The sequence below is a fragment of the Mobula birostris genome, chromosome 16 (assembly GCF_030028105.1).
Source record: "Mobula birostris isolate sMobBir1 chromosome 16, sMobBir1.hap1, whole genome shotgun sequence".
Taxonomy (NCBI): Eukaryota; Metazoa; Chordata; class Chondrichthyes; order Myliobatiformes; family Myliobatidae; genus Mobula; species Mobula birostris.
Window position 1 is genome coordinate 44,307,405 of NC_092385.1, and position 27,748 is coordinate 44,335,152.

The 27,748-nt window shown below is 42.4% G+C and overlaps 1 protein-coding gene across 6 annotated transcripts in view; it reads right to left on the reverse strand.

The window, feature by feature from the left end:
* chl1b (cell adhesion molecule L1-like b) overlaps window positions 1-27,748 on the reverse strand; it is a 986,835-nt gene that overhangs the window by 926,701 nt on the left and 32,386 nt on the right. For 5 of the 6 annotated variants that reach the window (XM_072280601.1, XM_072280605.1, XM_072280606.1 and 2 more), the window contains one exon: window positions 10,376-10,442. The exons of the other annotated variant lie outside the window; for it this stretch is intronic. The gene's annotated coding sequence lies outside the window, so the exon portion shown is untranslated. The remainder of the gene's footprint in view (window positions 1-10,375; window positions 10,443-27,748) is intronic. 6 annotated transcript variants of the gene reach the window in all.

Genomic DNA, 27,748 nt, shown 5'->3' on the forward strand with positions numbered 1-27,748 from the left:
AACCATGTATGGAGAAAAAATGTGTACTGTCGTTGAATGGCCAGGATCATGCTCCCTCAACACCCACAATGCTTCTTGGGCTTCTCCTAACTTCTGTTTCGTCAGGAGCACAGCCACTCTTCTCACCTCCCCCACCAAATCACCTACCTCACAGATACCGTGATCTGCTACCACGCTTTAGGAGCTTAACAGAAGCTTCGCCACCATTCCTATTCTCTGTTATCTGAACCCCTCTGACCTTTTGTGGTAGAGGTGTCAAATCTGACATGGGCACCGGGGCCATCTCCACTCAGTGAGGACCAGGCAGGAAGACACTGGTGTCTTCTCGTGGAAGTTCAGCCGGACACAGCACTGTTATGGAACTGGAGACAGGGAGCTAATCACCATTAAATGAACTTCAGAAGAACAGAGACATTGCCTGATGGAAAACACCCACTCCTTCGTGATCTGGACCAGCCACTAGAACCTTATATCCATGTAACAGACCTGTCAACTCAACTTACATCAAACTGGGCCCTCTTCTTCGAGCAATTCAACTTCGTTTCCTACCAACCTGGCTCCAAGAACATTTAAGCAGATGTCCGGTTATGACAGTTCAATCCAAATGAAAAGGGGATTGACCCTCAGCTGATCATTCCATCCTCGCAGATCCATGACCTGATCTGCCAGGTGCTACAGCACAAGCCCACTCCAGCCATCACACCTGACAACCACATGTACGTGTGGGTGGCCATGCAGTCTAAGGCACTCCAGTGGGCCCACTACTCTCTAACCATTTGGGTGCAAGACAGAGTCTAGATTTTCTGCAATGATTGTTCTGGTGGTCCACTATGGTCACAGATGTATGTCAGTTCATTGCTACCAGCCCTCAATTTGCCCAGTATAATTTCCCCAACCAGCGGCCCTATGGGCCCCTGCAGCCCTTACCTGTTCCTTAACATCTGTCGTCCCATATCACCATGGATTTCATCATGGGCTTGCCACCTTCTGATGGGGCAGTGATGATCATGACATTGGTGGACTGGTTCTCTAAGGTGCCCACTTCATTGCCCTCACCAAATTTCCGGCAGTCACTGATTTCCAACTCATCACCTGCAGCCTATTTAAACCCACCTCTCATCCACAGTCCCTGTTCACCCATTGGACCAGCCAGCCTCAACCAGTTATTCCTAGCCTTCTGCTACCTTGATGCATTGAGGATCAGTTCTCTCTTGTTTTGTGGTCCCTCATGGCTTGTTAGATTACAGTTTATTATTAAAGTTGTCACTCCCAGTAAATCTTCTCTGGTGCTCTGCGCCTGGGTCAAGCCTCCTCTCCGGTTCCTGACGTCTGCTCTGTAAAATTTCCCACAGCTCCCCTGGGCCAGGAAGTTGTCATTCATTGTTTTCTTCCCCTGTGTGAAAGTGTGAAAATCCTTTACCAGGTGGTTCTTTGGTAATGTGGTAATGTTCATGCACAGGCCTGGACTCTGGAATTCACCTGCCCTCAAACTCTCCCAAACAAAGGCATCAAGCTAGTCTCCCAAAGTAGGCCCTTACACAGGCTGCTGCTCCTGATAAACATTGCTTACGGTCAAAAGGATTGCAAAAGCTTATTATGAATACTCAACACCTGAGAGCTTCTGGGACAACTTTTATGAAACAGAAATAGGTGCGAGAATGAAGATTTAGTATGGGAGGGGAGAGAGCGAAGGGAGTAAAGAGAGACAGAGAATTAAGTGCTGAGTCTGCAATGGAAAAATAAGACCATAAGATAAGGTCCTCCATAGGTCGGGATCGACAAAGGATGTTGTGTCCCAGCTGTCTGCACAAAGTTGATACGCAAGCCAGGGCAGTATGATATGGAGAGCAATCTGTTGCCCATGAACCAGCCTCCCCCTCTCTATGAGCTGATGAATCCAAAGGAACGGCAGACACTGATACAGTTTGGCACCAATGGCATCGCAGGAGTTGCCAGTCAGCACTGAAGTCAACATAGGACAGCCTTAGGAATCGGGCTCTGGATACTTACTCGAGCTTTATTCCCAAAGCCTTCCCCATGAGTGGATATAGCCACAAGGAGCAGAGATTTGAGAACAGTTTTAATTCTCCTAGATCAGCTGCTCACCATTGCCAAAGCAACAGGTTTTAAGGCACCAGTAACCAGCCTTTGCCCCCTTTTCTGTCAGAAGAAACAGTTGGCTGGGCTTAATAGCTAAGTCACACATAAAGGCAAGGAGAAGGACGGCTGCAGACAATTTCAGACACACGTTATTGGGGACATTTAAGAGGTTGTGAGAGCTTCTCCCCAAACCAGCTATGATAACCTTAGGAACCAGAAACCATCAGATAAAAAAGTATCACTGGGCCACTCAGTCCATCGATGCTAGTTCCTGCTCAATCGTGGCTCATTGTTTTCAAACAACACACACAGTGCTGGAGGAACACAGCAAATCAGGCAGCAACCATAGAGGGAAAGAAACTTTTTGACCAAGACGCTTCATCAAGACTAGAAATGAAAGGGGCAGGAGCCAGAATAAGATAGTGGGTGGGGGAAGGAGTTCAAGATGGCAGGTAATAAGTGAGACCGGGTGAGGGACAGATGGGTGGATAGGAAAAAGGGGCATTTTTTCAACCCCATTTTCAGCCTTCTCCCAGTAACCCTCCCACCCCCAATGAGTCAAGAACCTTTCAATTTCTGCACAAAATGCACCCAATAACTTGGCCTCCACTGCCTTCTGTGGCAACTCACAGATTACCACTCTGTGGCTCACTCTCGTGATCAATACATGTGCCTGTCTGAATAGGACAAGTGTAAGACAAAGAAACAGCTGCACCAACCTCCCCAGCAACCTCTCACTCTGGGACCATGCTCCCTACCCCCTAGAATTGGCGTGGTCATCTAAAAGCAATCAGCAGCTCTCAGTACTGTGTCATAGACTCACAGTTGATGAAAACAGACCCCTTTAGCCCAACTGATCTATGAAAACCAAGACACCCATCTATGATACTCCCCTTTCACTATGCTTGGCACTCTGAAACTTTCCTTTACTGTCCAAGTTCCTTTTAAATATTGTTAATATACCCACGTCAACAATTTTCTCCAACAGATAATTCCATATACTGTACTAAACAACTCTGGGTGAAAAAAAAATGCCTGTTCAGTTCCTTTCAAACTTATGTCCTCTAGTTTTTGATTCCCAAACCCTGGAAAAAGACTGTATGTATCCTATTGATGCCCATTATGATTTTATGCACCTCCATAAGACCACCCCAGCTCCGAAGAATAGACTCCTAACCTGGTCAGCCTCTCTCCATAGTACAGTCTCTCAAATCCTGGCAATACTCCTGTAAACATTTTCTGCACTCCTTCTAGTTTAATGGCATTTTTCCTATTGCAGGGAGAGACGATGAAAACTGAGCACAATATTCTACATGTGCTCTCACCAAACACCTGTACAACTTCAACATAACATCCCACCTTCTATACTCTTGACTGATGATGGTCAGCATGTCGAAAAGTCTTCTCTATCACCCTTCCTGCAATGTCACTTTCAGTGAACCATGTACTTATATACTCTGTTCTACTACACTCCCCAGAGCCTGACTGTTCAGTATAGAAGTCCTGCCCTCATTCATTTTCCCAAAATACAACACTGCACACATACTCAAACTAAATTCCACTTGTCATTTCTTGACTCACTAACCCGGCTGATCACAATCCCCGTGTAACACCTGAGAACCATCATAACGGTCTGACAGCATCTACCTTAGTGTCATCTGCAAACTTGCTAACTAGGTCTTATACCTTCACATCCAAATCATTGATGTACAGACTTAAGTGAGCCTAGCCTTAACCCCTGGGAAATATTACTAGTCATAGGTCTCCAGGTCAAAAAGCAACATTTCACCATCACTCTTTTTCTTACTATCAAACCAATGGTGCATCCAAATAGTTAGCTCTCCCTTGATCCCACGCAACTTAACGAAGCCCTATGTTTATCATCCCGCCCTCAATGACCTTCTTAGTTACATCTTCAAAAAACTCAATCGAATTCCTGAGACATGATCTCCCATCTCAAAGCCATGCTTAGTATCCCAAAACAATCTATCTTTGCAAATGCATGTATATCATACCCCTCAGAATTTTCTCCAGTAATATACCTTCATAGAAGTTAGGTTTATTGCTTTAGAGTTCTCAGGGTTTTCCTTGCAGTCCTCTTAAATAAAGACACGACATTCACTACCCTCCATTCTTCTGGCACTTCATCCATTGCAAATGGGTGAATGCTATGTAATGAATGCAGCTGGAAGAGTATTGGTAGTGCTGCTGTTTGGGCCTTTAAGGGCAGGCTGATGAGATATTTGTTATGTGGCTTAGTGCCAGTTCTGCAAGAAGATGAACTTCTTGGTAATACCCACTGGTTCTGAATCAGTATGGCATTGTACCAGGGACCCTGGCAATGCCATTTTATTTAAATGCTCTGTAGAATGACAAGATCTGTGTTAAGCTTTTAAATCAGCATTAGGGAGATGCACAATGCCAACTCAAAAGATTACAAAAGAAAACGCACTGCACATTTTTTTGGCAGAAATCCTCCTGTTTGGGCAATTCTTGAGAAAGTGGCAATTTAATTAATAGTGGGAAACCTCCTTGCCTTTGTGGATTTAGACATCCACAGGGCAAAATGAAATTCTAAGGAAAAGACAATGAACAAAGCTGAAAACTGAGGGATTTCAGTTGGCTCAGGATAAGAAATTAACATCAGGAAATAAAAGATTAAAATCAGGATGAGCAGGATGATTGAAGTAGCAGTGGGAAGCTTTGGGCAATACAGTGGCACTGCATCTAGTTCTGCTGCCTCACAGCTGTAGCATCGAGGTTGACGCTAACCCCGAGTGAAATCTGTGGGGAGTTTACACATTCATTCAGTTAACTGTGTAGATTACTCCCAGGTGCTCTGGTTTACACCCACATTGCAAATATGAACTGGTTTTTAAATTGATTATCTCCAGCTGAGAGAATCGAAGGCAGAGAGGACAACGTGTGTCATTATTTTATTTAGAGATACAGCATGGAAATAAGCCCTTCTGGCCAACTAACCAGTACTGCCCAATTCCACCCATGTGGCCAAATCATCCACTAACCCATACTTTAATGGATATATACAAGAGAAACAGGGGGAAAGAAAAATGGTACGATTGCTTTGTGAACTTGGTGGGCTAAAGAATCTCCTCCTATATTACCAGTAAGTAGAATAAACTCAGTTCTATGTTTTTCATTCCTGGTTTGAAATCTGAAACACTGTTTAAATCTGTTACTTACTGCCAAATGGCACCTCACACAGAGTTGGTGGAGTTGAACGAACAGCTCAGAGATCACAGAACAAGCTAAACAAAAGATGTAAATTAGCTAAATAAATGATGCATCTAATAGCAGACTAAATTTAATTCAGAATACATTAGGTATTACATATTCTCAAAGGAAGAAAAAATAATGTGCATACTATATATGAAGCATTGAAATAGCTCTGAGCAAATTTGAAAAAGATCCAGGGGTCTTGTAAACTTGAAGAACTTGTATAACCAATGCAGAGCTGCAATCAATAAAGCTAATAGTTATTGAAATAAAAGTCAAAACAATAGAGTAAATGTCAGAGTTTTCATCAGATTGTGGTGTATTATGCAGACCGTACACTGAATGCTGGGTCAGGTCCCAGTTGGCAAGAAACAAGACACATATTCTAATCTTAGAGGCACTAAAGAAAAAAGCAAAAGTCTAGAGTTGGATGTCAAAATTATGAAGAAACAATGGAGTTCCTCAGCCCTTAAGCAAAGCATTTTGGAGAAATGGAAATATTTGTAATTGTAGGTCAATCATTTCAGTCTAAGGATACTGCTGAAGAGTACCTCAGAGCTGTGTACCTGATGCAACGATCTTTGGCTATTTCATCAAAACTCCTCTTCAATTATAAATTCAGAAGCACAATCTTCAGTTCCATTCTCATCTCAGAAGCTACAATAGCTCTTGCCTGCAGATATGAAGATCTGGGCAACATCCAGGCATGACTTGATCAGTGTCACACGAGCACCAAGCATTGACCAAATCCAACAGGAACAAGTTTAACTAACTATGACTAACAATAGCTGGTATTGCCATTACCAAGTCACCTTCTAAATATCTCCATTGATCAGAAATCTAAGTGGACTAATTACATAAGTACAACAGATAAAACATGAACAGAAGCTGGTTCTCCTGTGATGAGTGACTCATCTCTTGGCCTTTCTATCACATTACAAGTGGGATGCAATACTCTTTGCTGCCTAAACAAACAGAGCTCTAGGAATACTCGAAAAGAACAATGCCAACTTGTCTGAAATCACATCCATAGAGTAGTTATTCCTTCTCCCTACCGCCAGCACAAACCACAAAGCTCCTAAAATCTTATCTCCCATCTGGACATAGTAGTGCAGGAGGTGAATGGAAGACAGCCATCAACAAATCCCTCTCTAACTCACACATCATCCTGACACTGTCACTGGGAAACTCTATTTAAAGGCAGCGTGGAAGTGTTATCACCAGCAGCACTGCAGCAGATGAGTAAGCTGACTCATCACACAACATTCAGTAGGGTAAACAGGGAAATGCAGTTTACAATTCTGCAGTGTTAAAAGTTCAAGTTCAAAGTACATTATCAAAATATGTATATTATATACAACCCTGTGATTCACTCCTTAGAGGCAACCTCAAAACAAAGAAACCCAATAGAACCCATTAAAAAGACTCAAACACCCAATGGACAAAAAAAAAGGAACAAATCGTGCAAACAATAACAAGTAAGCAAATAACATTCAGAATTAAAGTTCACGAAAGTGAGTTCACAGCCACAAAGTCAGTCACAGCCTATCCAGGAGCATGTTAGTTTCAGGCCATAGCCTCAGCCCAGCGCACAGTCTAGTAAACTTCGTCAAGCCGCAAGCTGAACACCAGCCTGTCCCTCACCTCCGGCCCCAACACCCTGACCTTTTCAATCTGGTGCAGCACTTAAATTGCTCAGCCCTCGGCTTGTTCCACACTCTCGGACTCGAACCCTGCTGCTTTGATACGCTCTCAGGCCTGGGCCCCATCACATTGATTCGGCCTGTACTTGACCCTTCCAATCTTGCTTGGCGCTCAAATCAGTCAAACATCAGCTTGTTCCTTGCTCTCAGGCACAGGACCTGCTGCCTCGACTCTGCCTCAGTTCAGCTTGCCTCGCCTCGGAACCACCTCTTCAATTCAGCTCCAAGTCATGCCATGCTAAATGATGCTCAGCTAATTTTTATCAAGTAAAGGTTTGTCACGTGTTTATTTATTGGGTGTCTTCCTGTTCCTAAACAATGATCCTCAAATGTAGCTAGGGAGTTTGCACATGCAATTGAACATCATATGGTGACTGTAAGAGCCATGCTCAGAATTATTATCACAGACATATAACTTAAATTTGCTGTTTTGATGCAGCTTAACCTGCTAGGTGTTTCCAGTATTCCTTTGTTTTATTTCCTATTTCCACTATCTGTATTTTATTGCTCCAATTTGATTAAAATTCTTGTCATGAGAACTTGCACTGATAAACTGTCACAAATTCCTAAATCATCAAGATTATTATGCCATTAAGTAGACAGGCTTTTGAACTCTGAGAGGTCAAGGATAATGGGGAATAGGGAAGAATACAGAGTTAAGGCCAAGGTCAGATCAGGTGTAATTTTCTTGTACAGTGAACCGTACGTACTTGACGGTCCACATGACTTGCTCCTACAGGACATGACAAATCAATTTCAACAAAAAAAAACTAGAACTTAATGCACATTGTTAGGTATACATACAAAGTTAATATGTAAATCCAAATTAGAATCAGTATATTTCGAGCATCTGTCATTGCCTGCTTCAGCTGACTATCAATTGTGAAGTTTTCATCTTTGCTGTCAGGTCTTGAGCTTGAAGCTTTTTTTCTACCTGTAGGCGTAATGTTAAATTCTCATAATAATTTAAGAAAATAAAAGTAGGATAAATAACAAGCACACCGGAATACCATCCATTTACAGATAGAAAACCTATTCACAGAAACAGAAATCACAAGCTAGAAGTCAAATTCTATGTTGCTATTTTAACATTACCGTGCACAAAACCATTCATGCTAACCTGCAATTTAAAAACCCTTCAAAACAAACGATTACTGTTTTAGGCCATACTTTACAAATTCTCACACTGAGAATATTGCAAAAGCAGTAGAAAAGCACATTATGATGAAATGCTGTTTCAACCCCTTCAGTTACAACTGTTTAATCAATTGCAGCACCTGTTTTATATATTTTACCATATTGGGGCCAGTGCTGGAAATAACCAACTGGGAGTAGGTTTAGTAGATGTATAGCAGTAGGTTATCCATTTTCTAAATGTGTAAAATAATATTTTAACTTGTAGTATATTGCACAATGATTGTTTCTGAGTGATATGCGCCCCTCATGGATTTGGACTGGGTGACCCAGGAGCTAAATAACTCTCATTCATCTAACTTTTCCTGGCACATCCAAAATGGCCTAATCATACAATGCCCATTTCTGCCCTACCCAACATAAAGTGGTGTTCAAAGGCCCAACCTAGGATCACTGCGGAACAGCTTCAGTCAAACTAGGAGCACAGTCTGCAGTCTTAATACTTTTCAAAGACACACTGATGAGATCAGAAGCAAAAGAAAATCTGCAGATGCTGGAAATCCAAGCAACACACACACACACACAAAGTGCTGGAGGAACTCAGCAGACCAGGCAGCATCTATGGAAAGGAGTATAGTCAGTGTTTCGAGCTGGGACAATCCCTTCATCAGGTGAAGGGTCCCAGCACAAAACATCGACTGTTTACTCTTTTCCATAGTTGCTGCCTGGCCTGCTGAGTTCCTCCAGCATTTTGTGGGTGTTGCTGATGAGATCAGGCTATGACTGGTTAACTTCAGAACCAACTGCAGTCTGTTCGGACTGAGTGTGCTACAACTAGTAGTACTTTCGTCAGCTCTTAGCTGCTTAAGTACTTCTTCAATGGAAGACTCAATAGAGTAACTGGAATCAGGAAGAATGGCAAGACAAGTCAGACGAACAGAGGCAGCTACACAAGCCATGGAAGAAGCAGCTTGCTAGGAGAAGGTTCCTATTTAGCATCCACTGCCTTATCTATCGAGTAAGCCAAGGATATGAGACTGCACACGAAAGAAATGCTTTAGTCTGCAAACCTTTGTCCCTAAGCGAATCTCTCCATACTCTATTGATCACCAAAAATAATCAGGCAGAGATAACAAGATGTGAAACATTTCTTGACGTGACATTCATCTAACACAGGACCCTCATCTTGGCAGTTAACTCATTTGCGAGCTTCTCTACATCTTGGCTCACTAAGCTGAGGGGATTTCTCCTTCACTCAAGCAGCTTTTCACTCCCCCGTGGCAGCTTTCATGCTGCCAAGGAGGACACACCTTTAGAGCTGATTTCTCACTCAGACTGGAGCACAGAAAACTGCTGTATTCATACTAAAAGCCCCACTTTAGCACTGGTTTGTAGGTGTAAACCACCCTCATTATGTCCTGGACAATTACTCAATATTTTCAAAGAACCAGGAATTGCTTTAGATCTCTGAAAATAGGAGAGACCAATTTTTTACATAAAGATGTCACTTTATTAAATTTCTATCTTTACTGAAATAAAATGATCCTGAATTATATAGTATATTAATTTGTGCACTTTCCTTCCATCAAAATGATTTTTTTCTTAAATCATTTCTACCTTTCTTTTTCTACTTGCCACCAGTCCCATGGATATGCTTCACAAGCACTACATCATTCAAATATGCAGGCCTCAGGCATGAGCAGGCAGCAGTTTTTTTTTTCCCTGTGGTTGCTTCATAGCTGCAGCTTCTCACATATAATTTGAAAATTGCCTAACTTCGGCAATAAGGAACAGAAAGACACTCAACATAGTCTGGCCCTGCCCTGCGGTTTCAAAAACTGAATGAGGTTGGAGCAGGATTGAAGCATTTTTAACTACAAGTGCCAAATCATCAGCCAGTTTCATTCATTGCACCTGATGTGGCAACTGAAGTTTGAATCTCTCATGAAGTAAGCAATGACCATTTCAAACAACAACAGAATTACTCTCACTGAATCCACAACTATCATAATCCTGAGAGTTACCAAACACATAGTTAGATCAGACAAACAAATACCATGGCTACCAAACTAGATTAAAGACTGAATGTTCCACAGAAGAAACTCATCTGCTGTCTCCCAAACCATTCCTTTACCTACATGTTAAGAATGCAACCAAATATCCGCCACCTCAGAATCTGAATCAGATTTATTATCACTGACCTATGATGTGAAATTTGCTGCTTTGTAGCCGCAGGTCATTAATACTGTTGACGACTGGTAGACAATTCTGCAAAGAGTAGCAAAAGAAGTGAGTTATAGATTTAATTAAAAGACATTCAAAAATCAAAGTATCAAAGATGCTTTAAAACTTATACCATTAACACTACCAAGTATTTGACAAGATACCAAATCAAAAGCATTATTATGTGAAATGGAGCTGCATCAGGTATAACGGTTAGAACTGAGCAGGACAGAGGTGTTTAAATTGTCAATTAACCTTGTTGGTCTTATTTCCTCTCCAGAAACTGGCAGTAATCTCAAATTAATCCTTAATCAAAGAGCAAATAAGAATGTACTTATCAAATGATGTAACTGTTACATTGAGGGTTGGAGTCGGGATGTAAAGGGATACTTTAGTTCAAACTTTAATATTATAACACAGTAGAGCTAGACCTGTATCTAACATCATTAACATGGATAATGCCCTCTACTCCCACATAAACCTTCACGTGTGTTTCGGGAGACAAAAGATCCAGTTTTTAATCAAAGAGAACAAATGCATTTATCTGACTGACATTTCAGATAGCATCATTGACATCACATCAATTTTGTTGCCACTGAAAAAAATCTTCAATGCAATGAGATCACTGACACAGAGAGTCTCATAGTATTGCAAAAACCTTGCTGTGGCACAGCATAAAATCAAATGGATTTTGTAGTCAGTTGAGAAAGTTTCATCTTTGAAAACTAATTTGAAGTCCAACCTGCAATTTTCAAATATTGCTGTACAATTCAATGAGGAAAACTCAACAGTTATAAAATTCGCAATTTCCCAAATGTTTGAGCAAATCCTTTCAGTTTAGCAACATAAAATCCTTCAAATTGCATTTCTTTTTAACTATTCATGGTCCTGAATTTCATATTCAATTCCACACCATATGGAGATAAAGCAAGTATTCTAGCTCCAATGTGAGGTGCTGCGTAGATGTAGCCCAAGATAAATCAATTCCATATTTTTACGCTACCCTGAAAGAAATGGAAAATGAAATGAAGGATTGCTGAGAGAGAATTCAAAAGAAATAGTTCTTCCATTGCTACTTCAAGTCAGCTTCCAACTTCATTCATTTTATAGTCTTCAGCAAGTGCAGGATTTTTATACTGTAGTATAAAGACTTATATTTTGAGATAAAAAAGAACAATAATCAGCCCAACTATAGAGAGTGAGTAGATTTTTGGCCTTCTGTATCTTTTAAGCTCTCTGTAGAACAATTGACAGCCATGCTCAGTTAAATGTCAAATTTCCCCAGATTACACACTACAGACTGCAGTTAAATTCTCATGATATTTCTATTTCGAAATCCTTTGAAGCTAATCTCTTCATGTAAACAGTTCTGATTATTAACTCCAAAATTACTTTTGTCAAACATGACTACCTAAGGTAACATCTGTTTAAGACAAGCTTTATTAAACATTTTGCTTCTGTATTGGAGTCAGTAAAATCTCTACTTCTGTTTAATACCCGTGCCACAATTGTAACATTCTAATTGCTTGAGGTTGATGTCATAAGTGTCACTTCATTCTACTGCAACATAAATTCCTGTTTATTTTGGAAACATATTTTCTCCATGAAACCAACTAGTTCTGTAATTAACCAACAACTTCTTGAAGCTCAATGCCTATCGCATGTTATAGAGTCATGGTCACGGAACACTACCGCACAGAAGTAGGCCCTTCAACCCATCTAGACAATGCCAAACTATTATTCTGCCTAGTCCCATTGACCTGCTTCTGGACCATAGCCCTCCATACCCCTCCTATCCAAATTTCTCTTAAATATTGAAATCTAACCCATATCTACCACTTCCATTGGCAGCTCATTCCACACACACATACACACACACACACACACACACACACACACACACACACTACCCACTGAGTGAAAATATTCCCCACCATATTAAATTTAGTCCACAGGACAATGACTTCAAAACTTGCTTTTTACTGCAATTCAACACAAATAACTTCAAGATCCTTATTTTCACATCACATTCACATAACATCAGATCTATTTTGTTCCCCGGACATTACTTGCAGGAGCAAATCAAGAACTGTTGAATTGACTAAGAACATAGCCACAGAAACAGGAAACTTTTTAAAAAGTTCTCTTCTATATTCTGTAGCACTTGTAAAAGGTACATGCATAAAGGTAACATCAAAAGCACCGTAATACTTCGATTGTACAGAACAATACACTCGCCAACTTGTAGAACAGTGATAGCAATATGCAGTATTTATAAATACACTTTAATGCCCAATACCATTTGGCTTGGGTATTTTTGTCAGATCTCTGCCAGATGTAACTCCTGACATTCCGTAACCAATAACTTAGGAGTTGACTGGAGTGCAGCCATTCAAGGAGTCATCATACAATGACCTTCTCAACTGGAATAAGGGATCGCAGAGAAAAGGAAGTAGTTCCAGCTACACTTACATTCAGTAAAAGAATGAAACAAAAACATTTGGTTTTGCTTTTACATACTTATGCTTGCTAATGTCTGTATTATTATTGCACAGAGCAAATTTGGTTCACTAAACATTTAATTAACAGCCACAGTTGCAGAATCTGTCCCATTTTAAGCAACACCTTTAGACTGGATTCTACCACACTTCAATACACTATGACTATTGTTTTTACTACACCTGCAGTCATAATTTGACACCTCCCACAAAAGTATCCAAGCTCTATATAGTACTCACTTGCGATAAATCCACTGTGTTGGAGATGCAATAACCAAGATTATCTGAGGCGGTCACTGCAGTTTGTGACCTGCCAAATGTAGTTTTCTTTAATTTTCAAGCCACTGAAGTCAGCATTTCATAAATGCAGTGGAATGCACAACTAATTGGGGGGGGAAGGGGGCAAAAAGCACAAGAACCCTGTTTCCATACCTAATTCTTCAAAATGCAATTGTGTGCATGCGCAGGCACACACCAGATGTGCATGTCCCAGGTCTGGGGAGCAGAGTGCAAAGATCCTGTTTGTGGGAAATCAGTCCTTCAGGTGCAGCAACTAAAAGCTTGCCCTAAAGTTGACATAATATAAGTCAAATATAGAAAAATGCCAGATATGCTTTTCTCTTTGCAAATAACATGTGTCGTCATTTTATTTTTCATTGCATTTATGGAATATGGTTTCCCACTCGTCATTAAAGTTAATGGTCAGAAGTTCTGCAGTCAGTAACACTTACATGATGTTCACTGTTCATGGGGCTTACACTTCCTCATAGAATTCCTGTGTGCTTATACATAGCAACCTGTTGAAGCAGGTGGTATATACTGTATAAGATGTGGAACTAGATGACCACAGCATTAGCTAAGAATCTCTTTAACCTATCCCAGTGAGAAGAAGAGTGAAGTTGAAGCTAGAAAGTAAGGTTATAGTAGAGAATTAATTTAGTGCCAAATGATATCCGCAAAGCTAAATAAGAATTCCAGAAGATGGGAGAGACAGACAGAAAGAAAAAAAAGTTTCAAAATATCCACCAAAAATACATCTGAGAGGTTGAGACTCTACACATGCTGAAATAAATTTTAATGGAGTGAGTTTGCTTGGTAATAAGTGAAATTCATCGTACCATTAAAATACACTCACATCTAATCAATATTTTTTTAAAATTGGAACTATATGTGCACAGACATCCCACCCTGCAAAAATTCATTTCAGGGAGGTAGCACCACCAATTTGCGGGAGACTGCCGGGAGAGGTGGGATGTCTGCAAAAGAGTAGCTCCTGAGCAGCTGGCCAGCTAGTTTAAATAACATTAGCTATGCTAATGAACGAATGACAACTGTTAAACTCACCTCAACATGTCTTTTACAGTCTTAACCCACCATGGGCAATAGAAAAGTCATTGTTGCAAACAGTGCAGCGAGCAACACTGTCATTATTTTGACCCCTATTAGGCAGGGGTACACTTTAGTGTAGTCTGGGGTGACGTACATTTTATATATTTTTTGAAACACTCTGCCATGGCGTGCTCTCGCTCGCGCACTCTCTCTCTCTCTCTCTCTCTCGTGGTCGCTCGCGCGCTCTCAAGTGCTCTCGCTCGCTTTCTCTCTCGCTCGTTCTCTCTCCCTCTCTCGCTCGCTTGCCTTCGCTCTCGCTTGCTCTCAAAAAGATTGATTTCCGTGATATTGTATCTAATTTGCGGGCATCGGGGGGCCACTATTAATATGCGGGAGACTCCCGGAAGTTCCGGGAGAGGTGGGATGTCTGTGTGCGTTCACAGGCCTGAATGTCAAGCATTGAAGATGCCAGTATTAACTGGTGGATAGAAGAGTAATACAATTTAAATGGACAAAGGATTTAGACACGGAAATTTTAAAAATTCAATGTCTAATTGCCCTATGCAAACACTGACAGATGACAAATGAGATTTTAACACCTATTAACACGTACTAATGTTGAATTGTGATACCTTCATCATTCTTCTCATCGAACTATTTCTGCTGCAATTACCTTATGATGGAATTCATTAACTAAATGCATTGTGACACACGCCCTTTAAATACTGCAAACCTTTGTGACAATGACACCTTAAAAGTGAAAATAGAGCTGCATGTCATAACACAACTCTTAAAATCATTGTTAGTGTATCTAAATTTCTGAATTATCTGGAAAGCTTTCAAAGCATTTCACCGTGTAATTTATTGAAGGTCTGTTCAAAATCATCAGGACAGAAAGGTGAGGGTCTTCCTTAATCAAATGCAATCTGTAGTAAAAAAATTCTTTTGGAATGTAGAAGCTTCAGTTTTCTCTTTGCAATTTGATATTTAAAATGATTCAACAACTTGAAAGGGTCATGCACCAACCAGAATAACCTGATAATGAGGTGAATGAAAATATTAGAACAATCACTGTCAGTGGCAAAAGACAGGAACAGTCACAGCTAGACAATATTATTGCAAGTTGATTCTTCAGAAATACCAGGTTATCTCATTGCAATCCAGTCATAGTAGAGGCACCGGTGAAATCCAAAATCATTTTGTCAAATTGTTAGAATGTGACATCAACATAGAACAACTTCATTTCCTATCAATTTGAGTTCAAATAATTGAACCTTTGGGTAATGTTTCAATGTACATGTTGACTTTCAACTATCAGAAGCCTATAAAATTAATGCCATGTCACTTAAAGCACCAAAATGTATTTACCTAATCTATGAGAATAAATATTATATGTATTAGGAATGAAGATCGATTTAAAGGAAAAGCACATAAAAGTAATTGAAGTGGTAAGGTCTCGCTGAAAATGATTTTTGAACTGGAAAACAATGGCTCTAGAGTCAGGGTACACTATGCACATGGTTTTACTCTGCAACAAGCAATCCAAGGTTACTGGCTGCACTTTGAGCTGCAGCCAAGTATCATGTTATTACTGCTCAACTTCTGTCTGGCTAGAACATCAATGATCCAGCTCTGAGGAGAGCTCTGTGAAAGTCTGGAATGACATCGGCGGGATTACCTTCAAAAAGAAAATTAACGGTTTAGACAGCATAAATGGAAAAATCCCTTTGCCAAATTTTTAAATTACGTAATGACTCTTCAACACTTTGTAACGATGGCCAAAAAGAGGAATACTAGAATCTGCTTTTACCTAATACCTTACACTTACCTAATACCTAGTCAGTAGTGAAGAAGGCGAATGCAATGTTGACATTCATTTCTAGAGGAATAGAGTATAGGAGCAGGGATGTGATGTTGAGGCTCTATAAGGCGCTGGTGAGACCTCACTTGGAGTACTGTGGGCAGTTTTGGTCTCCTTATTTAAGAAAGGATATGCTGATGTTGGAGAGGGTACAGAGAAGATTCACTAGAATGATTCCAGGAATGAAAGGGTTAACATATGAGGAACGTTTGTCCGCTCTTCGACTGTATTCCTTGGAGTTTAGAAGAATGAGGGGAGACCTCATAGAAACATTTTGAATGTCAAAAGGCATGGACAGAGTGGATGTGACAAAGTTGTTTCCCATCATGGGGAAGTCTAGTACGAGAGGGCATGACTTAAGAACTGAAGGGCGCCCATTCAGAACAGAAATGCGAAGAAATTTTTTTAGTCAGAGGGTGGTGAATCTATGGAATTTGTTGCCACGGGCAGCAGTGGAGGCCAAGTCATTGGGTGTATTTAAGGCAGAGATTGATAGGTATCTGAGTAGCCAGGGCATCAAAGGTTATGGTGAGAAGGCAGGGGAGTGGGACTAAATAGGAGAATGCATCAGCTCATAATAAAATGGCGGACCAGACTCGATGGGCCGAATGGCCTACTTCTGCTCCTTTGTCTTATGGTCTTTTGGTCTTACACAAAGTCAGACCAAACTTGTATGACATCTCTCCCCCTCGAGACACAGTCACGTCTCAATCCAGGTTCACATTGGAAGCTTGAGGTTCATTAACAATTTGAACTAACTCACACTGATGCCATGAATAATTATTATATAGTTGTCTGTGGTTGTTGTGTTTAATGATTGAACATAGGGTGGTGAACTTCAGGCTTCATCAAAGAGAGGCTTCAGTCAGAGAAAGCAAAGGAAAGAAAAGTTCAAGTCCTTTTCCCTTCTGTTCTTTATATCTGCTCAGCTCGGACAGTAGAATTGCCAGGAAGGTTAGTGAAATGCTCCTCTTGTGGCAAGGCAAGGAGACCTCCAGTGTCACTGATGACTACGGTTACAACTGCAAGAAGTGCATCCAGATGCAGCTTCTAACAGACCGCGTTAAGGAGTTGGATGAGCTCCAGGTCATTCGGAGGGCTGAGGGGGTGATAGATAGGGCATATGGAGAGGCAGTTACACCCAAGGTGCAGGACAGAGGAAACTGGGTGACAGTCAGGAAGGGGAAAGGGGTTAAGGAGCTAGTGCAGAGTACCCTTTGTGGTTTCCCTCCTCAACAACAGGTATATCACTTTGGATATTGTCCGGAGGGGTGACCTAATAGAGCGTTGTGACAGTGGTCGGGTCTCTGGCACTGGGACTGCCTCTGAGACTTGGAAGGGGGGTAGAAAAGGCATGCCGTGGTGATAAACTATTTGTTATTTAGGGGAACAGACAGGAGGTTTTGTGGGCGAGAGCAAGTTTTCCGAATGGTAAGTTACCTCCTGCATGCCAAAGTCCTGGATCGAGTCCTCAGCATTCTTAAGTGGGAGGATAAACAGCCTGAAGTCGTGGGTCCATGTAGGTACCAACGATAGGGGTAGAACGAGTGACGAGGTTCTGCATGGGGAGTTCAGGGAGTTAGATATTAAGTTAAAGGGCAGGACCTCCAGGGTTGTGATCTCAGGACTGATACCTGTGCTGCGTGCTAGTGAGGCCAAAATCAGGAAGGTTATGCAGTTAAATACATGGCTAGGGAATTGGTGTAGCAGGGAGACTTTTGGATCATTGGGCTCTCTTCCAGGGAAGGTAGGACCTGTACAGAAGGGACAGTTTGCACCTGAACTGGAGGGGACCTAATATCCTAGCGGGGAGTTTTGTTAATGTTGCAGGGTGAGGTTTAAACTAGAGTTGGAGGGGAAGAGGAACCGGGGTGCCAGAACAGTTAGTGGAAAGGTTATGTTGGCAGATGTTAGTAAGACTTCTCAGTTAGGAATCAAACGGTTGACCATGGTTCGACTAGTGTCCTGAGCTGAGTGTATTCCAATGAAAGTGGTATCATAGGATAGTGCTGAAGATGAGGTAGCTGGTTTACAATTAGAGGCAATGTGTAGTGAGGAGAGGCTGTTGATAGGGAAAAATTGCAGTCAACAGAATAAGTTGCAATGTAAAAGGTGGATAAAATTGGAAAAGGTGAATGCAGGTCTGAAGGTGTTGAATTTAGATAGGCAGGTATGATGCTGTATGATGTATGATGATAGGTTGTAGATAGGCAGGTATGATGCTGTAGGCATCACTGAATCATGGCTGAAAGATTATAGCTGGGAGTTTAAAGTCCAAGACACATTGTATCAAAAGGGTAGGCAGGAAGGCTGATGGGGCGCATTGCTCTGGGTGTAAAAAATGAAATCAAATCATTAGGAAGAAGAGATATAGGGTTGTGGACAGAGCTAAGGGACTGCAAGGGTAAAAAGACCCTGATATGAGTTGTATACAGACCCCCAAACAGAAGTAAGGATAGGGCTTACAAATTACAATGGGAGATAGAAAATGCATGCCAAAAGGGCAATGTTACAATAGTCAGAGGGGAATTCAATACACAGGTAGATTTGGAAAATCAGGTCAGTGCAGGATTACGGGGGGATTTCTAGATTTCCTACGAGATGGCTTTTTAGAGCAGATTATGGTTGAGCCCGCTAGAGCCCAATTCTGGATTGGGTGTTGTGCAATGAACCAGAACTGATTAGAGAGATAAAGGACAAACCTAACCCTTTGGGGCAAGTATTCATAGTATGATCGAATTCACCCTGGAATTTGAGAAGGAGAAGCTACAGTCAGATGTATCAATATTACTGTGGATTAAAGGGAATTACAGTGGCATGAGAGAGGAGCTGGCCAGAATTCATTTGGAAAAGTACACTGGCAGAGATGACAGCAGAGCAGCAATGGCTGGAATTTATGGAAGCAATTCGGAAGACAAAGGACGTATACACCCCAAAGAGGAAGAAGTATTCTAAAGGAAAGAAAACAGAACAAGAGAAGTCAAAGCCAATGTAAAAGCCAAAGAGTGGGCATATAACAGAGCAAAAATTAGTGGGAAATTAGTGGACTGGGAAAATTTTAAAAACCAACAGAGGACAACAAAAAAAGTTATTAAGAAGCTAAAGATGGAATACGAAAATAAGCTAATCAATAATATTAAAGAAGATACCAAAATGTTCTTCAGATACATAAAGTGTAAAGAGAGGCAAGAGTGGATTTTACACTGTTGAAAAACAATGCTGGAGAGGTACTAATGGAAGACAATGAAATGGCAGGTGAACTAAATAAGCACTTTGCATCAGTCTTCATTGTGGAAGATACAAGCAGTATGGTGGAAGTTCCAAGTGTCTGGGGTATTGAGATATGTGAAGTTACTATAACTAGAGAGAAGGTTCTTGGGAAACTGGATGATCCAAAGGTAGAAAAGTCACCTAGTCTAGATGATGTACACCTCAGAGTTCTGAAAGAGGTGGCTGAAGAGATCGTGGAGGCATTAGTAACAATCTTTCCAGAAGACTAGAAAATTGCAAATGTCACTCTATTTGAGAGAGGCAGAAGGTAAGGAAAGAATAGGCCAGTTAGCCTGACGTCAGTAGTTGGGAAGATGTTAGAGTCAATTATTAAGGATGAGGTCTCAGGGTACTTGGAGGCACATGATAAAATAGGCTGGCTGGCTGCCAGAAACCAGTGGTGTTCCACAGGAGTCTGTGGTGGGACCGATTATTTTACGTTAGATGTCAATGACTTAGATGATGGAATTAATGGCTTTGTTGCAAATTTTGAAGATGATATGAAGATAGGTGGAGGGGCAGGTAGTTTTGAGAATATAGAGAGACTACAGAAGGACTTAAGACAGATTCAGAGAATGGGCAAAGAAATAGCAGATGGAATACAGTGTCGGGAAGTGTATGGCCATGCTCTTGGGTAGAAGAAATGAAAGGGTTGTGTCACACTGGAGGGACATTGGGAGCAAGGGTGGACCCAAATGCAAGACACATCTTGTGAGGTTACTTAGATTTAGTTTATTGTTCGATATCAGGAGAGCTAGGCAGGAGCAGGAGTAGTGAACTGGACAAGGACTGAGGACCACGACTAGGCTGGGACCAAGGGTCTGGGCTAGGACTCAGATTCGGCTCCCAGAACTAGAGGAGACATGAAATGGCTAGGGTATGGACTCCGAGCCAGAGGCTGGGCAAGGACCCAATACCTGGGTCTTGCCTTGGGCTCGGACCCCAGAACCAGGCATGGACATGACATGGGCTAGGGAGAGGAGGAACATGGAACACAGAGCCTCGGTCTCAGGAGAGCAGGTACATGGAACCATGGACACATACACTGAACAGAGAGCCGGGACCCCTCCTTCGGCACAGGACATAGGGCCGGGACTCATGACCCTCTGCGGGGCAACGGAAATCAGCCTGACTTACCCCACGGAGGCAAGGACAAGACAAGACAAGCCATGACTCCCCGTGGGGCAATGGCAAGATGGCCAGACTTACCCCCACAGAGGCGAGGACCAGACAAGACAAGACATGACCCCCCCCCCCCGCGAGGCAACGGCAAGACGGCCTGACATACCCCACGGAGGCGAGGACAGGACAAGACAATACCAACACGAATGAACACCAGACAGTACCTATCTAGCTCCAGTGATGGAACTAGATCGAAGTGCAGGCAGGGGATGCAGATGAGGGCTAGAGGCAAGAGGGGCAGAGAAGGGATTCAGACAAGGGGGCAGGACAGGAATCACAGACCGCCAGGGCCAGGACCTGATTCAGAACTGGGAAGCCGCTAGGAACAGGACTTGACTTGGTGCTTGAATGCCGCCAGGGCCAGGATTTGACTTGGTGCATGGATGGATGCATGAATTCCTTAAAGGAAAATCCTGCCTAACAAACCTATTACAATTTTTTGAGGAAATTACCAGTAGGCTAGACAAGGGAGATGAAGTGGATGTTGTATATTTGGATTTTCAGAAGGCCTTTGACAAGGTGCCACACATGAGGCTACTTAACAAGATAAGAGCCCATGGAATTATGGGAAAGTTACATACGTGGATAGAGCGTTGGCTGATTGGCAGGACACAGAGAGTGGGAATAAAGGGATCCTATTCTGGTTGGCTGCCGGTTACCAGTGGTGTTCCACAGGGGTCAGTGTTGGGGCTGCTTCTTTTTACATTGTACGTCAACGATTTGAATTATGGAATAGATGGCTTTGTGGCTAAGTTTGCTGATGATATGAAGATAAGTGGAGGGGCCGGTAGTGCTGAGGAAACGGACAGTCTGCAGAGAGATTTGGATAGATTGGAAGAATGGGTAGAGAAATGGCAAATGAAGTACAATGTTGGAAAGTGTATGGTTATGCACTTTGGCAGAAAAAATAAATGGGCAGACTATTATTTAAATGGGGAAAAAATTCAAAGTTCTGAGGTGCAACGGGACTTGGGAGTCCTCGTACAGGATATCCTTAAAGTTAACCTCCAGGTTGAGTCAGTAGTGAAGAAAATAAATGCAATATTGGCATTCATTTCTAGAGGAATAGAGTATAGGAGCAGAGATGTGATGTTGAAGCTCTATAAGGAACTGGTGAGACTTCACTTGGAGAACTGTGGGCAGTTTTAGTCTCCTTATTTAAGAAAGGATGTGCTGACGTTGGAGAGGGTACAGAGGAGATTCACTAGAATGATTCCGGGAATGAGAGGGTTAACATATGAGGAATGTTTGTCCGCTCTTGGACTATATTCCTTGGAGTTTAAAAGAATGAGGGGAGACCTCATAGAAACATTTCGCATGTTGAAAGGCATGGACAGAGTGGATGTGGCAAAGTTGTTTCCCATTATGGGGGAGTCTAGTACGAGAGGGCATGACTGAAGGATTGAGGGATGCCCATTCAGAACAGAAATGCGAAGATATTTTTTTAGTCAGAGGGTGGTGAACCCATGGAATTTGTTGCCACGGGCAGCAGTGGAGGCCAAGTCATTGGGTGTATTTAAGGCAGAGATTGATAGGTATCTGAGTAGCCAGGGCATCAAAGGTTATGGTGAGAAGGCGGCGGAGTGGGAATAAATGGGAGAATGGATCAGCTCATCATAAAATGGCGAAGCAGACTCGATGGGCTGAATGGTTGACTTCTGCTCCTTTGTCTTATGGTCTTATAATGGATGCTGATTTCCTGTGACTTGACTTGGTGCTTGAATGCCGCCAGGGCCAGGACTTGACTTGGTGCTTGAATGCCGCTGGAGCCAGGACTTGACTTGGAGCCTCCGGGTAGTGGCGAGCTCTCGACTCGGCCCGGGAACAGTAGACAGCGGTTCTTGATTCCCTCCGGCGGGTTAATTGACGGACCCACCTCGGTGAGGAAACTTTGCAGGCTCACTTCGGCGAGGTAATTGGACAGGGTTGCTCCGGTGAGGAAGGTCGAATTACCGGCACTCGCTTCGGCAGAGACTAGGCTTGCTCCGGCCAGATGACATCGGCACGCCGTACTTTTGGGTGACTTTGCAGCCGCTCCCGCCCCAAACGGCTGAAAGCCGGAGACTATAAACTACCAGTTCAGCTGAGTGTTAATTGCCTCTAATCACCAAAGTCGAGGGACACAGGAAAACAGGGAATCAACAGTCCGGATCGTAACATAAACAAGGTAAATTTAAAGGGACCCCAATCCGGACCACGACAGGTTGACCATTTTCTAAATGGAGAGAAAATGCAAACAAAAAGGTGCAAAGGGACTTGGTAAGCCTTGTGCAGGATTCCCTAAAGGTTTATTTGCAGGTTGAGTCCGTGGTGAGGAAGGCAAATGCCACGTCAGCATTCATTTCAAGAGGACTAGAATATAAAAGCAAGGATGTAACGTTAAAACTTTATAAAGCCTTGGTAAGGTCTCACTTGGAATATTGTGAGCAGGTTTGGGCCCCTTATCTTAGAAAGGATGTGCTGAAACTGGAGAGGGTTCAATGGAGGTTCGCGAATTTGATTCCATGATTGAATGGCTTGTGATATGAAGAGCATTTGATGGCTCTTGGTCTGTATTCACTAGAATTCAGAAGAATGAGCTGTGATGTCATTGAAACCTATTGAATGGTGAAAGGACTTGATAGAGTAGATGTGGAGAGGATGTATCCTATGGGGGCGGGCGGTGGGGGGAACAGGTCTAAGAGCAGAGCACACTGCCTCAGAATTGAGGGGCTTCTTTTTATAATGGAGGTGAATAGGAATATCTTCTGTCAGAGAGTGGTGGAATTCTTTGCCACAGGCAGCTGTGGAGGCCCAGTCTTAATGTATATTTAAGGCAGAGGTGGATAGATTCTTGATTGGTCAGAGCAAGAAGGGATACAGGGAGGAGGCAGGAGACTGGGGCTAAGTGGAAAATTGGATCAACCATGAAGAAAAGATGGAGCAGAATCGATTGGCCAAATGGCCTAATTCTGCTTCTATGTCTTATGGTCCTGATATTGCAATTTAACAGCTTATTTCAAAGTTCATAGTTCAAATTAAATTTATTCTCTATGAGATTCATTTTCTTGTGGGCATGGCACATAATCTGTAAAACAAGCAATTCAAGATTTAAGCAACACACACACAAAATGCTGGTGAACGCAGCAGGCCAGGCAGCATCTATACGAAGAGGTACAGTCGACATTTCGGGCCAGGACTTTTCATCAGAACTAACTGAAAGAAGAGATAATAAGAGATTTGAAAGTGGGAGGGGGAGGGGCAGATCCAAAATGATAGGAGAAAACAGGAGGGGGAGGGATGGAGCCGAGAGCTCGAAAGTTGATTGGCAGGAGGGATACAAGGCTGGAGAAGGGAGAGGATCATGGGCCGGGAAGCTTAGGGAGAAAGAAAGGGGAAGGGGAGAGCAGGAAAGGAGTGATAGTGAGAGGGACAGAGGGAGAAAAAAGAGAGAGAGAAAAAAAGAGGAAAATAATACATAAATAAACAAACAAACAAATAAATAAATAAAGGATGGGGAATGAAGGGGAGGAGGGGCATTAACAGAAGTTACAGAAGTCAATGTAACTACCATCAGGTTGGAGGCTACCTAGACGGAATATAAGGTGCTGTTCCTCCAACCTGAGTGTGGCTTCATCTTGAGAGTAGAAAAGGCCGTGGATAGGCATATCAGAATGGGAATAGGACGTGGAATTAAAATGTGTGGCCACTGGGAGATCCTGCTTTCTCTGGCAGACAGAGCGTAGGTGTTCAGCGAAATGGTCTCCCAGACTGCGTTGGGTCTCACCAAAATATAGAAGGCTGCACCGTGAGCACTGGACGCAGTATATCACCCCAGTCGACTCACAGGTGAAGTATCACCTCCCCTGGAAGGACTGTCTCAGGTCCTGAATGGTGGTGAGGGAGGAAGTGTAAGGGCATGTGTAGCACTTGTTCCGCTTACAAGGATAAGTGCCGGGGGGGGAGATCGGTGGGAAGGGATGGGGGGGATGAATGGACAAGGGAGTCACATAGGGAGCGATCCCTGTGGAAAGCAGAAAGCAGGGGGAGGGAAAGATGTGGTTGGTGGAGGGTTCCGTTGGAGGCGGCGGAAGTTACGAAGAATTATATGTTGGACCCGAAGGCTGGTGAGGCGGTAGGTGAGGACAAGGGGAACCCTATTCCTAGTGGGGTGGTGCAAGGATGGGGTGAGAACAGATGTGCATGAAGTGGGGGAGATGTGTTTGAGAGCAGAGTTGATGGTGGAGGAAGGGAAGCGCCTTTCTTTTAAAAAGGAAGACATCTCCTTCGTCCTGGAATGAAAAACCTCCTCCTGAGAGCAGATGTGGCGGAGACGGAGGAATTGTGAGAAGGGGATGGCATTTTTGCAAGAGACAGGGTGAGAAGAGGAATAGTCCAGTTAGCTGTGAGAGTCCATAGGCGTATAGTAGACATCAGTAGATAAGCTGTCTCCAGAGACAGAGACAGAAAGATCTAGAAAGGGGAGGGAGGTGTCGGAAATGGACCAGGTAAACTTGAGGGCAGGGTGAAAGTTGGAGGCAAAGTTAATGAAGTCAACGACCTCAGCATGTGTGCAGGAAGCAGCGCCAATGCAGTCGTTGATGTAGCGAAGGAAAAGTAGGGGACAGATACCAGAATAGGCACGGAACATAGATTGTTCCACAAAGCCAACAAAAAGGCAGGCATAGCTGGAACCCATATGGGTGCCCATAGCTATACCTTTAGTTTGGAGGAAGTGGGAGGAGCCAAAGGAGAAATTATTAAGAGTAAGCACTAATTCTGCTAGACGGAGGAGAGTGGTGGTAGAAAGGAACTGGTTAGGTCTGGAATCCAAAAAGAAGTGGAGAGCTTTGAGACCTTCGTGGTGGGGGATGGAGGTACATAGGGACTGGACATCCATGGCGAAAATAAAGCGGTGGGGACCAGGCAACTTAAAATCATTGAAAACACTCAGAGAATGAGAAGTGTCACAAACATAGGTGGAAAGGGATTGAACAAGGGGAGATAAAACAGTGTCGAGGTTTGCAGAAATGAGTTCGGTGGGGCAGGAGCAAGCTGAGACAATGGGTCTACCTGGACAGGCAGGTTTATGCTAATCAGATAATTGGTAGCCGCAAGTTCTGTAGGTAAGCAGGTGGTAGTTTAAATTACAACAGGGTGAGGAAATCACAAAATAAACCGAGGCAAGAAGAACACGTTAACAGATTAATGTGTTTGCTTAAGTAATAAAAACAAAAGAACTAAGAGCAGGAATATTCCAATTTGTCCTAGAGTACCTGCTCCCACCATTGATCAAGACTTTTCATCTCAGTCCCATCCTATAACCCTTGCTTTCTTTGTTATGCAGAAATCTATCAAACTCAGTTAACGAAGAACTTAGTGATCAATTCCTCCAAGGTAGAGATTCGCCACCCTCTGTATAAATAAATCCACCATCCCAGAGTTAAGTAGCTCAACTCTTACTCTTAAGTAGCTCAACTGAGCCTCATCAGCCAGAGACAACATCCTCCCTCATCCACTTGTCAAGCTGTATACGGATTTTGAGTTTAAATGAGATTCTCAGTCTTCTATGGAAAATCAATGAAACTAATACTCCTTTTTTTTAAACAATTGTATTTTGTTTCCCATAGCTTTAGCTACAAAATGATGAACAGTCAGCTGAACTCTGACTTTCAAGTACTAACATACACCAAGAAATGGGATCCTAATGTTATCGAACTTACTTCCCCTTCCCCCCACAAATTCAATATTAAATGCTAATAGCGGCCTGAGCAAAGACCTTCAAATTCTCCCTAGAACGGAATTCAAATGAGCACTTTAGATTAATAGTGGAAGAGCAGTATGATGTCAGCTTTACAACTGTGAAGACTTACACTAGATTAACTGTGTGGACAAGCAGCTACAGTCAGGTTAATGCCTGCTTTTATTTTCATGATAAATTGGATTTTCCACTTAAAGCATGCAATAATTCAAAATTTAAGACAAAATTTTCATCAGGATGCAGAACCCGTGTTTCAATTTTTCACCAATTCATGTGATACATCACTTAGGGAACAGAAATGGCTTTGTAGTACTATGTCTGACCTCTGCGGATATTTTCATTGATTAGAAGATTGCTTGTCCAATTTCAGACTCATAAACATAATTATTTAGAAACTGGAGCCTCCTTTGTTCATGCACTAAACATGAGCTGTGTTTAAGTGTTGTTACTCACTTAGATCTCACAAAAAAATTGAAAATTGGGAAAGGTAACTTAGATGTAGTGCACACCGATCACTGTATACCAATTCATGTAAAACATAGGAACTGTGAAGCTTCTGTCAGAAGCTGTATGCAGCACACTCATTTGCTGTACCGCCCACTAGGAAGGTGGTTAGACTATAAAGATCTTGCTCCATGGCAGCCAGAAGAACAGCTGCAAACAAAAAGTTAGCCATGGAAGGAAGGTTTGGGAGAGTGTCAGGGTATGAGGAAGCTGCCTTCTTCAGTGAGCATGGCTCTTCCCAATACAAACCAATATTCCACATCACTGCAAAGTTTAAACTCATCAGTTTGGTCAACATCACAGGATCAGACACAGAGCCCCACAACATGATGCTTTTGTATATATACAATAGACAATAGGTGCAGGAGTATGCCATTCAGCTCTTCAAGCCAGCACTGCCATTCACTGTGATCATGGCTGATCATCCACAATCAGTATCCTTTTCCTGCCTTCTTCCCATATTCCTTGACTCTGCTATCTTTAAGAGCTCTATCTAACTCTTTCTTGAAAGAATCCAGAGAATTTGCCTCCACTGCCTTCTGAGGCAGAGCATTCCACAGAACCACAACCCTCTGTGTGAAAAAGTTTTTCCTCAACTCCGTTCAAAATGGTCTACCCCTTATTCTTAAACTGTGGGCTCTGGTTCTGGACTCCCCCAACATCGGGAACATGTTTCCTGCCTCTATACAGATCAATGACAAATAAATATGACAGAGTCAAAGAGTTAAAGATCACTGTCGCTTCAAAGATGCGTCAATGCATATACTTTTGCCTATAGAATTGGCTCCTTACTTCTTGCGTCTAATAAACAGATCACAGATTGCACCTTAATTCACCAGTATGGTTTGGGTATCACAGAAAATCCCATATCATTAACTACCCAACTGATTACTGGCAAATATCGGCTGTAATAATGAGAATTGCAGGGCTAACACAACTTAACCCATGAAGAAGTGATCTCACAAAC